General features: G+C 33.7%; 1 long non-coding RNA gene across 1 annotated transcript; it reads right to left on the bottom strand.

Annotated features, from left to right (window-relative positions):
- Positions 1 to 1,200: 1,200 nt before the first annotated feature.
- Positions 1,201 to 3,068, bottom strand: LOC141646324 (uncharacterized). The gene is made up of 5 exons (XR_012545507.1): positions 2,957 to 3,068; positions 2,785 to 2,858; positions 2,587 to 2,703; positions 2,266 to 2,338; positions 1,201 to 1,525 (listed from the first exon to the last, which is right to left on the bottom strand). It is a non-coding gene; the product is annotated as an uncharacterized LOC141646324 (long non-coding RNA).
- Between the last annotated feature and the right edge of the window lie 8,910 nt (positions 3,069 to 11,978).

Raw genomic sequence — 11,978 nt, 5'->3', positions numbered from 1 at the left:
AGGCCAGTCGCTCCTAACGTCAGAATCATTGATAAAAGAATATATTACCTCTACCGTGCTAGGAGCATTCCCGGACTCAACTACCTTCTCATTCCCCTCCTTTGTGGGTTCTATCCGTAAATCGCAGCCTCTAAAGCATCCAGCTCGGCTTTGAAAATGGGGGATTCACCATAACCATTGTCTTCGTCCAAATTTTCATTCAAAACGGACCAAAATGACATATCATTGCACTCCGTGGCCATTATGTTCGATCGAGCAAAGATGGGACTCGATCGACAACTCTCCTCCTGAATTTTACTCGATCGAACAAACAAATCTGCTCGATCGAGGTCTTCCTTGTGTAAAGTGTTCGATCGAGCAGTGTAATCCATTCGATCGATCGCTTCCTCATATAATCCACTCGATCGAACACTGTGGTTAGTTCGATCGAGTGATTGTTGCTGTACAGTTAGAGGTGGCAATCAGGTCACTCGGTCGGTTACGGGTCGGGTCATTTCGGGTTCGGGTTATGTCGGGTCAGTGACGGGTTTGGGTCGATTCGGTTCATGCCTGGTCATCTTCGGGTCGGGTCATCAATGGGTGGCAAGTCGGGTCGGGTCATTAGCGGGTCAGTGTCGGTTCAGGTTATCAGCATATATTTTATCTTATATATTTAGTTTTAGATGGTTATTTTATGTTTAAATAATGGGTAGGCATATTAATTGTAGTTTTAAGTGAAAATAATTAAGATGAATGTCAATTTGGTGTTATTTAAACCATTATTAAGCTAATTCATTATCGGGTTGAGAAAATATCGGGTCACGGGTCGGGTCGGTTCAGGTCGGGTTCAGGTTGGAAAAAATAAGGCTGCTATCGGTTATCGGGTCGATTCGGGTCGGGTCAGCTCGATTTTGGGTCACCCAATTTTTGGGTTATGTCGGGTCAGGTTTCGGGCGGGTCAGATCGGGTTTCTCGGGTCGGGTCAGCTTTTGCCAACTCTACAGTCATACACAGTAGCCTAAAACCTTCCCCATTTTTTTCCCTAACTAGTTGTTGCACCGCGCCCTATCGGGCGCGGTGCCCCAGTTTAGGGAAATGCTAAGTGGAAGTAAGTTGGAGGTATAGCAACAGAATGGGACAGTCCTAAAATTGATTGTTAATAATTTAGAGTAAAGCGTTGTAGTGTTTCGTATACCTTAAACTTGTGTTGTATTTCACACAATTAAGACATTGAATGAAATAGATATGAATAGTTAGTTACATTAGGATCTTCAAAACAACTAATACTATCTGTTTTAGAATGTACGGCAAATACATAGTTACATATACCACAACCACCTATTATTTATAGAAACGCTCCGTAATTGCTTGTGAAACTATTCCCGTGAATGCCACGCGTAATATGTAAATGATTTGAGTACATTGAGAAATTAGAGATATTGGATATTCATCTTCTAATCCTCATTCTCGTTCTCATTATCTTTCTCTTCTTCATGTCCTGTGGCTATTTCCATTTTTATTTCCATTTTTCTTTATCTGGTTACAGCTGTTGACAAATAACAAGAATAATTAATTAGAACAAAATATTAAGATCAGAAAACCGTAGAAATACACTAATAATTGCATATTTTAGCATAGCGGAAAAGTCAATACTACTCAATAACTCGTTCATCGCCATTTTGACATTGATTAAAACGCCAAAACAAAGGTCATCTAATAATATGTATAATAGCTTAATTATCAAATACCAACATGTTCAAAATGACAAGCAGGTAGTTCAGGAGTTAAGCCTAACGCTCTCTGCCTTCCTCCCACCCTTCGACCCATGTTTCTCTCACATCCTCCCTCTCAATCCCACTGTATGACATACCATTTTTGGACACCAAATAGAAGAATTCAGTATTCAGTTGTATGCTTGTGGTAGTTTATCAACTTGCAAAACACAAATCCATACAAAACTAAAAGAGTAAAAACACAAACAATCAGTTTAACTAAATGGCTACTATAATGTTTTAACTCAAAGTGGAGCAAATTAAAGGACACATAATTAAAATGATTGTCATACGAAAAGAGTACAAATCAGTCTGATTCTAATAAACGCTATAATTAGCTCACTTTCTGAGACCATGGATTATCATAGGTGAATAGCATCATCTAAACCCCTAAATGGACTAATGGTTTCCGCTGACACAATTACAGTCGCTGAAAGTTGAAACCATTGTTTACAAATATCCATATCGAGCAAACGACATTCAGAAAAAATTAGCCAAATGATGATTAACTTACCTACGCAATCCACTCACTTCCCCAATTAATAAACTTCCAGCTCAATCAACTCCAAAATAATCTCGAAAATAATCTGCATTTATTCAAATATTGAATTTGTCAAAAAGCAAAAGATCAATCGACTCGCCTTTCAAATCAACCTGTAAAAAAGGAGCTCATTATCCGCGAATTCCTTTTGTTAAAGAAAACAAATAGTGCTTGTAGAATGTATATATAAGAGCAGTGAGAAGCAAAAGCACAGAATGGACAGTTTCCATATATGAACATAAAAGAGCAAAAAATTTAGAATGTGGTGGCAGTACAAGAAGCAGGCATGCTTACAGGTTAGAGGCATGCTTACAGGTTAGAAGCACATAATCTTGAATCTCGGTCAGTTCTGGAGTGAATTGTGACTCCGTCATTCTTTAGCCGCTTATTACCGTACTACCATCGATCAATCTGCAGAATGTAGTAATTGGTTAAATTATATGCTCACCTGATTGGTCTATCTCTCCCAAGACAATTATAGTTTGCCATTACCAAGACTTTTAGCACCACTGGACCCAAAATTCTGATATTCTATGTCTCAAGATGTCCTCCACTCCTCCCACATTCTTCAGGAATCAAATTTTTGAAATATTGTGAGAATGATATAAAAAAAAATATATATTAGGTAAAAATGCAGATAGCCAGGGAATGCTCACTGCCTTACTGGCAAATCGACTGCTATGCTCAGTAGCGCAAACTTGTTTGTTCCCGCGGTAGATACACTTTTCCTGCGAAAATAAATCTTTCCGGGTTTCGGTCCCCAAAGGCATATCCTGCAAGTAGTTATCGATCATTGGATCACAGACCAAATACTCCGTAATTCTTAGAATGAAAGTCCAATTACTTGTGAGCCAGAGTATCTTCTATTCTTTGTCTCATTCATTAGGTTACAGATTTCTTTTTCTGTACGCCTCAACTAATGAAGTTTACATCCTAATTTGTTTTGTTTTTTGTGGTAAGAAAACAATTCTATCCTGATAATTTTTTCTAAGTTGTGCCCATTTGTTAAGTGGACCCACGTTTAGTGAAATCTATAATCTGGTCATTATTAATCGTTGTTAATCCACAAAAGTTAAAATTGGTCGTTGTCTTTCTTGCAACTCAGTGGTGAATGCTAAATAATTAGGGTATTAAATACTTTAGTTATGGCCTTATGGGAAAAATGAAAATAGCAATTTACCATTAACATTATTAGGATTTATGATAAAAGGCTAAACAACCTATTAGGTAGGGTATTAAAAAAAACAAAAATTGCTACTTGTGGGGTTTGGACCCCCACCGTTAGCATTAAAGCAAATCCTTCATTTGTCACTCTCGCCAACTGAGACAAACTGTAACAATGAGTAACTCATGACGTATACTGGTTTTATTCTTGGAAACAGGTTGGGCTGAAGCTCATACAGCCCTATAGTTAGATCCGCCCCTGAACACACCACCGACGAATCCAACATACAGAGCAAATCCCTCTAATTAAATAGCAATGACCGATATCGGATGCAACAGGCGATTCCGACTCAAAACAACGATGATAGAGCCTGTTTATATGCATTATCTCGATTGCTACCATACCCGACCTTGCTTTCTAAAACAAAGGAAACTGTACATAAAACCTCGTAATAAATCTGTTTATAAAAGCGCTGATCTAAAGCTTAATATATACGGCTGGCTACTAACCTGTGGGGTGATATGACCTCTTCAGCCATGTAATCCATTCCCATTACTGAAGACGACATTGAGACGATCACTATAAACCCCATTCAACGTACCATTAGCTATATCCTTATGAATACGATAATCATTTGGATAATCTGGATAAATGAAACCACTACAATGGTTATCACAGTCTTTGAACGAGACGTTGTCGAAGCGAGGATGGGGAACCGTATAGTTGAACTTTGGCCTTTCCGCTAATAGTGGGTCATGTACAACAGCAAGGCTCCCTGAAATAGCATCCAGCTCCCCAACAGCTTCTGTTATTAAACCTATTTAAGAACCAGACGTGAGATTAAAAGTGACTTGACGCTAAAACCTTGGTAAGACATTCCAGACGCTAAAACTTATTTACAACCCGGTCACAAGTGTTTCGTGTTCTTAAGAGCATATGGAGGATCATCGTTTACACACCTATGAACAGAGGAGACGATTTTCTAGGTCTTGAGATAAACTCGGGATGGAATTGAGATCCTATGAAGAAAGGATGATCTGGCAGCTCAACAATCTGTGACACAATAAAATTTCAGAATACTTTTGAGTAAAGATAGGATACACTAACAGCATTACCGACCTTAGTAGCCCGACCATTACCGACCTCAGTAGCCCGAGAGCTCCTGCAAATCCTGCAAATAGCATGGTAAACGGGGTCGGATGTTCGCAACTTTACCCCTTTATGTTAACAACCCATTGAGAGTTGCACCAAATGAGTGCGACATCAAAATTTAAAAATTACGAAATATTGAATGATCGGATATATGGCTGAAGGTCTGAAGCAATAGGTATACAAGATGAATTCTAACCTTCATTCATTCGTTCGCCACTTTCATCTTTCCCGGTGATACCGACACTCTCTAGTTGAGCAACCATATCTGGATTCACCTAAAATACACAACATACACTAAAGTCAGTCAAACAACATCAAGTCATTTGGAGTCACATAGAGTTGTTTAAGCCGATTGTCATGTACACAAACCTCATATCTATGTCGATGTCTCTCTTCAGCAAAACTTGCATTTTCGTAACTATTGACTGAGATGAAATAAAGTAAGTTCCAACCTCCAGGTCAAATTTAAATGAATCTTGCAATGAAATAACATAATAGTAGATTGTTTCATTCATAACCGTGATTATATTCTTACAGTTTTGCACTCGTGCAGTCGTTGACATGAAAATATGTTCTCCTTGAACCAAGTCGCATTGTGCCACCCAAGTGAACTTTTGATCCTTGACCAAACAACATCACATACAATGTTATTCCAATTCTTCATATTATTATGCGACACTCGCTTGATTTCATTCGGATCTGATTGTCGGATCTCAGAAATCGCCAGGGTTCATTAGCATGTGACACCGTAAAAGGCGGAACCAGGAGCAGCAACGACAAAAAAAAGAAAGAGGGTCCCAAGAATGCCCCTGCCAGAGGACCACGACAAACAGAAAAAGCAGATATTGGATACCCCCGACATGCACAGGTTCGCAACAAAGATTTAAAAATAGAAAAACAAACATAAGAATCAACATGGAAACTCACATCAGAAGTCCAAGCTCGGATAGACAGACATGTTAAGGTTCAAAAGAAAGGCAAAAACAGGAAAATAAAAAAGGGACAACAAGGAAACTAACCTGTGAGTTTTGACTCGTCTACCAAGCATCCCTGCAAAATAAAGCAACCACTATCCACAAATTAAGAAAAGGCCAATTTTAATTAAACCCAGTAAAAATAAGTTCTGCGAAGAAAAACAAACCAAGTTTGATGATCCATATACTCAAAGATGTTACCCAAGTGTTGCATGGTTTGGTGTTCAATTTTGTCTAGGAATGGGTTCACTTTTGGTTGGCGAACCTTTATTTACCCAAAACTGGATTTTAATATGAAAATCCTAGAAACCCAATTCGTGATAGGACATCATTATAGGACGTCGAATTCGGTGCGAGGAGCGGCCGATTGAAACACAAACCATGCAACATGTGCTTCCCTACTTCTTTTTAATTAGATTTATTGAAATGAGTAAATTTCCATAAACATGTGCTGTAACTTTTCAAAGAGTTCTTAAAAAAAGTCCATAAACTACAAACATCTTCAAGTTCCATGTAGGTTATTGAAAATAGATGCGAAAGACCGATTCAAGCATAAATAGCATGTGCCCACCTTAATAATATTTCCGCACCTATGTATTCAAGAAAGACAAGGATTAGAAGGTTAGTACAGATCATAATATAGAAAACCTCAACGAAAAGGCTGATGAATGTAGTAAGTTCTAAGAAAGGCTTACTTGACGAAGCTATCAAAATCAATCAGAACCTTGTCGCGGCTTCCACCGTTATAATAGGAAATCAAAAGTTGAAGAACCAACAAAGGGACAACATATCCGGCCTACAGCGCATCTTTTAGCTCCCCAACATCAATTTTTCCACACCGATCTCTATCAAATTTCTCGAATATCACCTGAAATGAGAACAAATGGCTTACGCCAAATTTGCCAACAATAATTAAAGGAGACCATGAGTTTCATGTTACATCTTTGCTCTGGGTTTGTCAAGTTTGAATTAAGATTGGCATAAAATGGATGGCTTCAAGAATTGTGGAGACAAAGTGAGTTTTTGTCATCAAATTGCTTAATTAATTGTAATGAAACTATTAGATTTCCCCGAATGTCTTTAGGTTTATAGTGCAAATCATGCTTGGACAGCTACACACAAATCAACAATCCAAAAACCAACTTGAAAAATCATACCTCAAACTGACAAATCAATACCAGGTCTACTCCGATTTGCAAAACACGATCTGAAACCAAACGTGGTATTTTTTTTTTTTGAGAGAATTAGAGCAATTACTTCATAGGTCAAAAGAAATATCCAAATTCCAAAAAGATATAAGCAAAGCACCAAATTATTGTATGCAATCAATTTAAACCTAAAACAACCCCAATTTACTGCATGCAATTCCACACAAAAAAAAAAATTATTGCATGCAAGCAATTTAAACTCAAAAAACTAAATGCTAAATTACTTAATTTAATGCACAATCAATAAACCACCTCAATAGTTTAACATATGAAGAAAATCACAAGAATGCACAGTTAACTTACGTTCGTATAAGCCGGATTCAATTCGTCATCGCCATTGTAGTCGATTTGATAAGTGAACTGTAAAGATCAACTAAATTCAGAACATAAGGCATTAATGTGACCCATCAATGAAAAAAAATAACCAGGGGTAAAATAGGGAGAAATGCACAAAGTTACTGTTATATATATATATATATATATATATATATATATACTAGGTAGTATCCCGCGTTTCGCGCGGCCTGTTTTAAAATTTTATTATTATAATTGAAGAAAAATAACAAAATTTGTATATGACCTTTAATATTTTTAACTATAAATAAAAATAAATCAATTTTTCTCAAATTCAATTTTTTAGGTTTAACTTCAATGTTTTAAAATAAAATACATACCGTTTTAATTAAAACTAATAAGTGATAATTAGTTATGTATGATCAATGTTTATAAATTATTTTATGACTGATCAAATATCATATTAATTAAAATAAAATTTATTCGAATAATGCAACAATCAACATTAAGTTCTCAAATTATATCATTTCACTATACTTTATGTTCCAAATCAATTAATATTTGTTCAAAATAATGTGAATATAATTTTATATAATTTTTTGTTTTTTATTTATAACGTGTGATATTAATGTATCAAACATATAGAGTTCAAACTCAACTTATTCAAATGTTTTCATTGTGTCTTACACGTGTTATGTGTCAAACATATCTATAAGAATTGCACCTTTTATATTTTTAAACAACTATATATAAATGATGTTTAAGAGTTTACTTGTAAATAAAATAGGTTAAACTTTCTTAAATAATATATTTTGAGATTTAACTTCAAAGTATTTAGAAGATGCCATATAAAATATTTAACTAAAAGTAATATTTAGCTAGTCATGATCAATATTTATACTCGACGTATACATATTTTAATTGAAGATATTAAAGAAAAATATAACACTTTTTCTACTTTTTCATGTCGTTTATAATTCTATATTATTTTATAATCATTACTTTTGTTTTGATTATTTAAATGCACTCGCGATCACCGTGTACATACATACTCGTTATCACACTATTTAAAGCTATCAAAATCTCACATTTAACTTATTACGGGATTCTACCTAGGTTTGTGACCCGTGAAATTCACGGGTTTATGAGAATTTTTATGAGGCTTGGTGTCGATTGAACAACTTTATGTTTACGTAAAAAGACATGTCGACACCAAGCCTCATAAAAATTCTCACAAACACCTCTATTAAATCATCGGGTTCTCACCACTATTTAACTTATTACGCATAAACACCTCTATTTAACTTATTTTGACTCTTGTACTCTCTCTTTTCAAATGAATTTTATAATCTTGTTAAAATATACTTCACATATAAATCTAAAATATATGAAATTCATTTGAATGAAGGGAGTATTTTATTTTCTCCATAGTTTCTATGAAGACACTTTATCGCCAAGACATAAATTTTTTACCAATTTAACATTACATATTGAGTAAACTTCTTAATATTTGGAAATTCAACTATTTGAAAGCGAGAAATGACGTTTTGAAAAAAAACCATTGAAACTTCAACATATTTGTATAACACACTACTTTTGTACTCCACTTGTAAAATTGCGATGAGCATTTAAACATCTTGAAAATGTATACACAATTACTAATTATAAAGCTATGAGGGAAGAGGATTCTCTCCGTTTTTTTTGTTGTCCATTTTCTCTCACAAAGATGTTTATTATTATTATTATATACTATATTCCAATTTTACTCATTAACCCTTTTCATTTTTAAGTAAATTCACAACCATTCGATTAGGCCTAGAGAATCGAATGTTGAGAAGTAATGAACATCCATTTCGTTTTTTTCTAAGAAATAGGGAAAATCGTTACTCATAGAAACATTAGTACTCCATACTATATACAAAGAGTCCCTAATAGTGGCAACATTCGTAAAATTGTTCGGAGTATCAATATCAACTATTTTATACATTAGATTTTGTTTTCTCATTTGGGTAAGCATAATGAAAGAAAAGAAGCCTACATATATATATATATATATATATATATATATATATATATATATATATATATATATATATAAAAAATTAATAAGCATAATTAAAGAAAAGAAGCATGGATGTATAAAATAAAAGTTGTACCATATTTTTATTTTTGGCATAATCACACCAACTCGATTGTTTTTACACCATTTTCTCAAACTGTTTTGAACTTATTCAACAACTATACCGCTTGTTATGCAAAATTGTTAGCCGTTTAGAACTCTTTATTCATTGAACCCATTGAAATTTTTACATTTAGAAAGAATGCATAACTAAACGGATGCGGATTTCGAATAAATAAGACAAAGTGAAAATTTGGTAGTTTGACCTTCATTCTACTATAAGGAAATATAAACCTCTAATCTCATTAACTTCCCTTTTTGGTTGTAATTCTTAGAGAACATCATCATACACATATATACATATTCAATTATCCACAACTAATATGGAATCATATTAGTAAGGGAATTGTCCTCACTTGAACTCATAGTTGATCTTGCACTTGAACCTAATAATATCATCATATATGTGTGAATGTGTGATTCCACTTTGCTATTCATTGAACAACTGAAGTTGTATAGTATTTGTTTTTCATGGGAAGTATGACCAATTTCAGTTTTCTCCTTGAAATAAAGGGTTATCATTTCCGATGCATTTGGCAGCCATTTTTCCAGGAGCGAGGCCGGGTTCGGTGAAGTTCTTTAATGGATCATCTTGATCTTAGACGATGATACTCAAATCAATGATAAAAAACATTTAACATTTAGGAAATGATCAATGTGACTACTGTAAATGCTAAGTTTTTATTTGAAGCTTTTTGCAAATCTTCTTAAAATAAAGAGAAAAAGAAGGATGTGACTCAAATCTGATGAGAGAAATAAATTTATGGGGTAAATAAGTGGATGAAGAGAAGGTAGTCAATAAAAAGATATGAGTTACATTCAATGATGAGTCTACCACTCTTTTGAATGAAAAATTGGGAAAATGTGCGTTGAACATTGTTTGTTGACATTACATTGAAACAAAATATTGCACATAATAGTATACTCGTAGTCTCATACGGAGTATCGGAAGATAAATCATACATTGGGAATGTGCGTAGTAATTTAGTAATTTAGTACACCTCATTTCATTTCTAGTCAATTTATCATTTTCCTTTACATACTACAGTAAGTTACTAATTTGTGTACCTACTATATTTCAAAGTACTATATTATTTCCAATTTCCAATTATTTATTTCTTTTGCATGCTACATGTCTAATCTACATTGTTGCAACCCAACTTTATATATAGACATAAAGTTTTATAACTTTCTCAAAAATGTCTTTTTGAAAATTCACGGGATCACACTAAGTTTTATAACTTAGTGTTTGTGAAAATTCACGGGATCACACTAAGTTTTATAACTTTCTCAAAATGTCTTTTTACGTAAACATAAAACATTATGAGACACTCACTTTAATCATTTATACAAATAAAAAAATATTTCAATAAATATAATGAAAATTATACTCAATTTGAAACATTTTTCGCAATGAATATAATTATTTACGTTTTAGAATTTATATCAAAATAATTTTTTAATAAATTTAGAATCAAATCACCCTAATTATTTAATTTAATTTTATAATAAAATTTATTAAATTATAATATATTTTATTTAGATTTATACAAAGATTTATTATGTTTATATTTAATGTTCAGGTGTAATTAATACTTGTATTTAATGCTGGGTTGACACGTGGCGCATCCACAGCGTTTCAACCCAGTTTTATATATATATATATAAGATAGGGGTTGTTTGGTTACCCTCTTAAATCATGGGAAGTAGAAATTCCCATGAATTGCTTAAATATGATGTTGTTTGGTTGCCCATTTCATGGAATTAGAACTTCCCAAGGAACTTCAATTCCTCCATAATGTAGGAAGTTGCTTACCTAGCCCCCCTTGGTAAATGCAACTTCCCACATGAATTCATTTCCCACATGACAACCAAATAACATTTTTACAATTCACATGAATTACAAATTCACATGAACTTAACTTCCTAGGAATTTCATCTTTCCATAGTGAACCAAAAAACCCCATAGAGTATAGATTTTTTAAAGAGTAAAGATAGATTCGGAAACGGGGAAGTGGCAAATAAGCCCCATACGTTTGACAGTATGTGCATATTAGCCCCATGTCTTTCTATTAGTGCAAATTAACCCCACTAGTTATACTTGATGTGCAATTAAGCCCAATTGCATATTCTCATGTCATTCTCTCGCCGGAAAAAAAATGACATATCGGAAAGTTAGAAAAAAGGGAAAAACTCAATCTTAGTCATCTTAATTATTTAATTATTCATAGAATATTCACCTGCAACTGCATTTTCCAGAATCACAAATTACATCGTAGTGCACACTGAACATGAATCATATTGTTGAAGAGGTGGACTTTTTCACAATTTACATTCAATAACATCTCATTATTTACCTCTTGTTTTCCTAGATATTTTCATCTCGTTCGTTCACAAATTATGTGAGCTTGTTTACTCCATTAATGGAGATTTCTGGAATTCCTTTAATTCATCACATATACTACATTAAAAACCCCAGCTTTCTATAAAACGTCTCATGTTTCGGAATACTCAGATGCAACAACATTTTTTTAGAATCATAAATTAGCATAATATAATTACAGATTTACAACAATCAAAAATCAATTAGAAAAAGGGAAGAGAATGAGTTTTCCTATGTTTTTTTAATTATTTAATTAGTCTTACTCATCTTTCCGGTGCCATGTCTTCTTTTTCCGGTGAGAAAATGACATGAAAATATGCAATTGGGCTTA

The sequence above is a fragment of the Silene latifolia genome, chromosome 3 (assembly GCF_048544455.1).
Source record: "Silene latifolia isolate original U9 population chromosome 3, ASM4854445v1, whole genome shotgun sequence".
Taxonomy (NCBI): domain Eukaryota; kingdom Viridiplantae; phylum Streptophyta; class Magnoliopsida; order Caryophyllales; family Caryophyllaceae; genus Silene; species Silene latifolia.
Note: the sequence above shows the minus strand (reverse complement) of the source record. Positions and strands in the feature narration are given on the sequence as shown.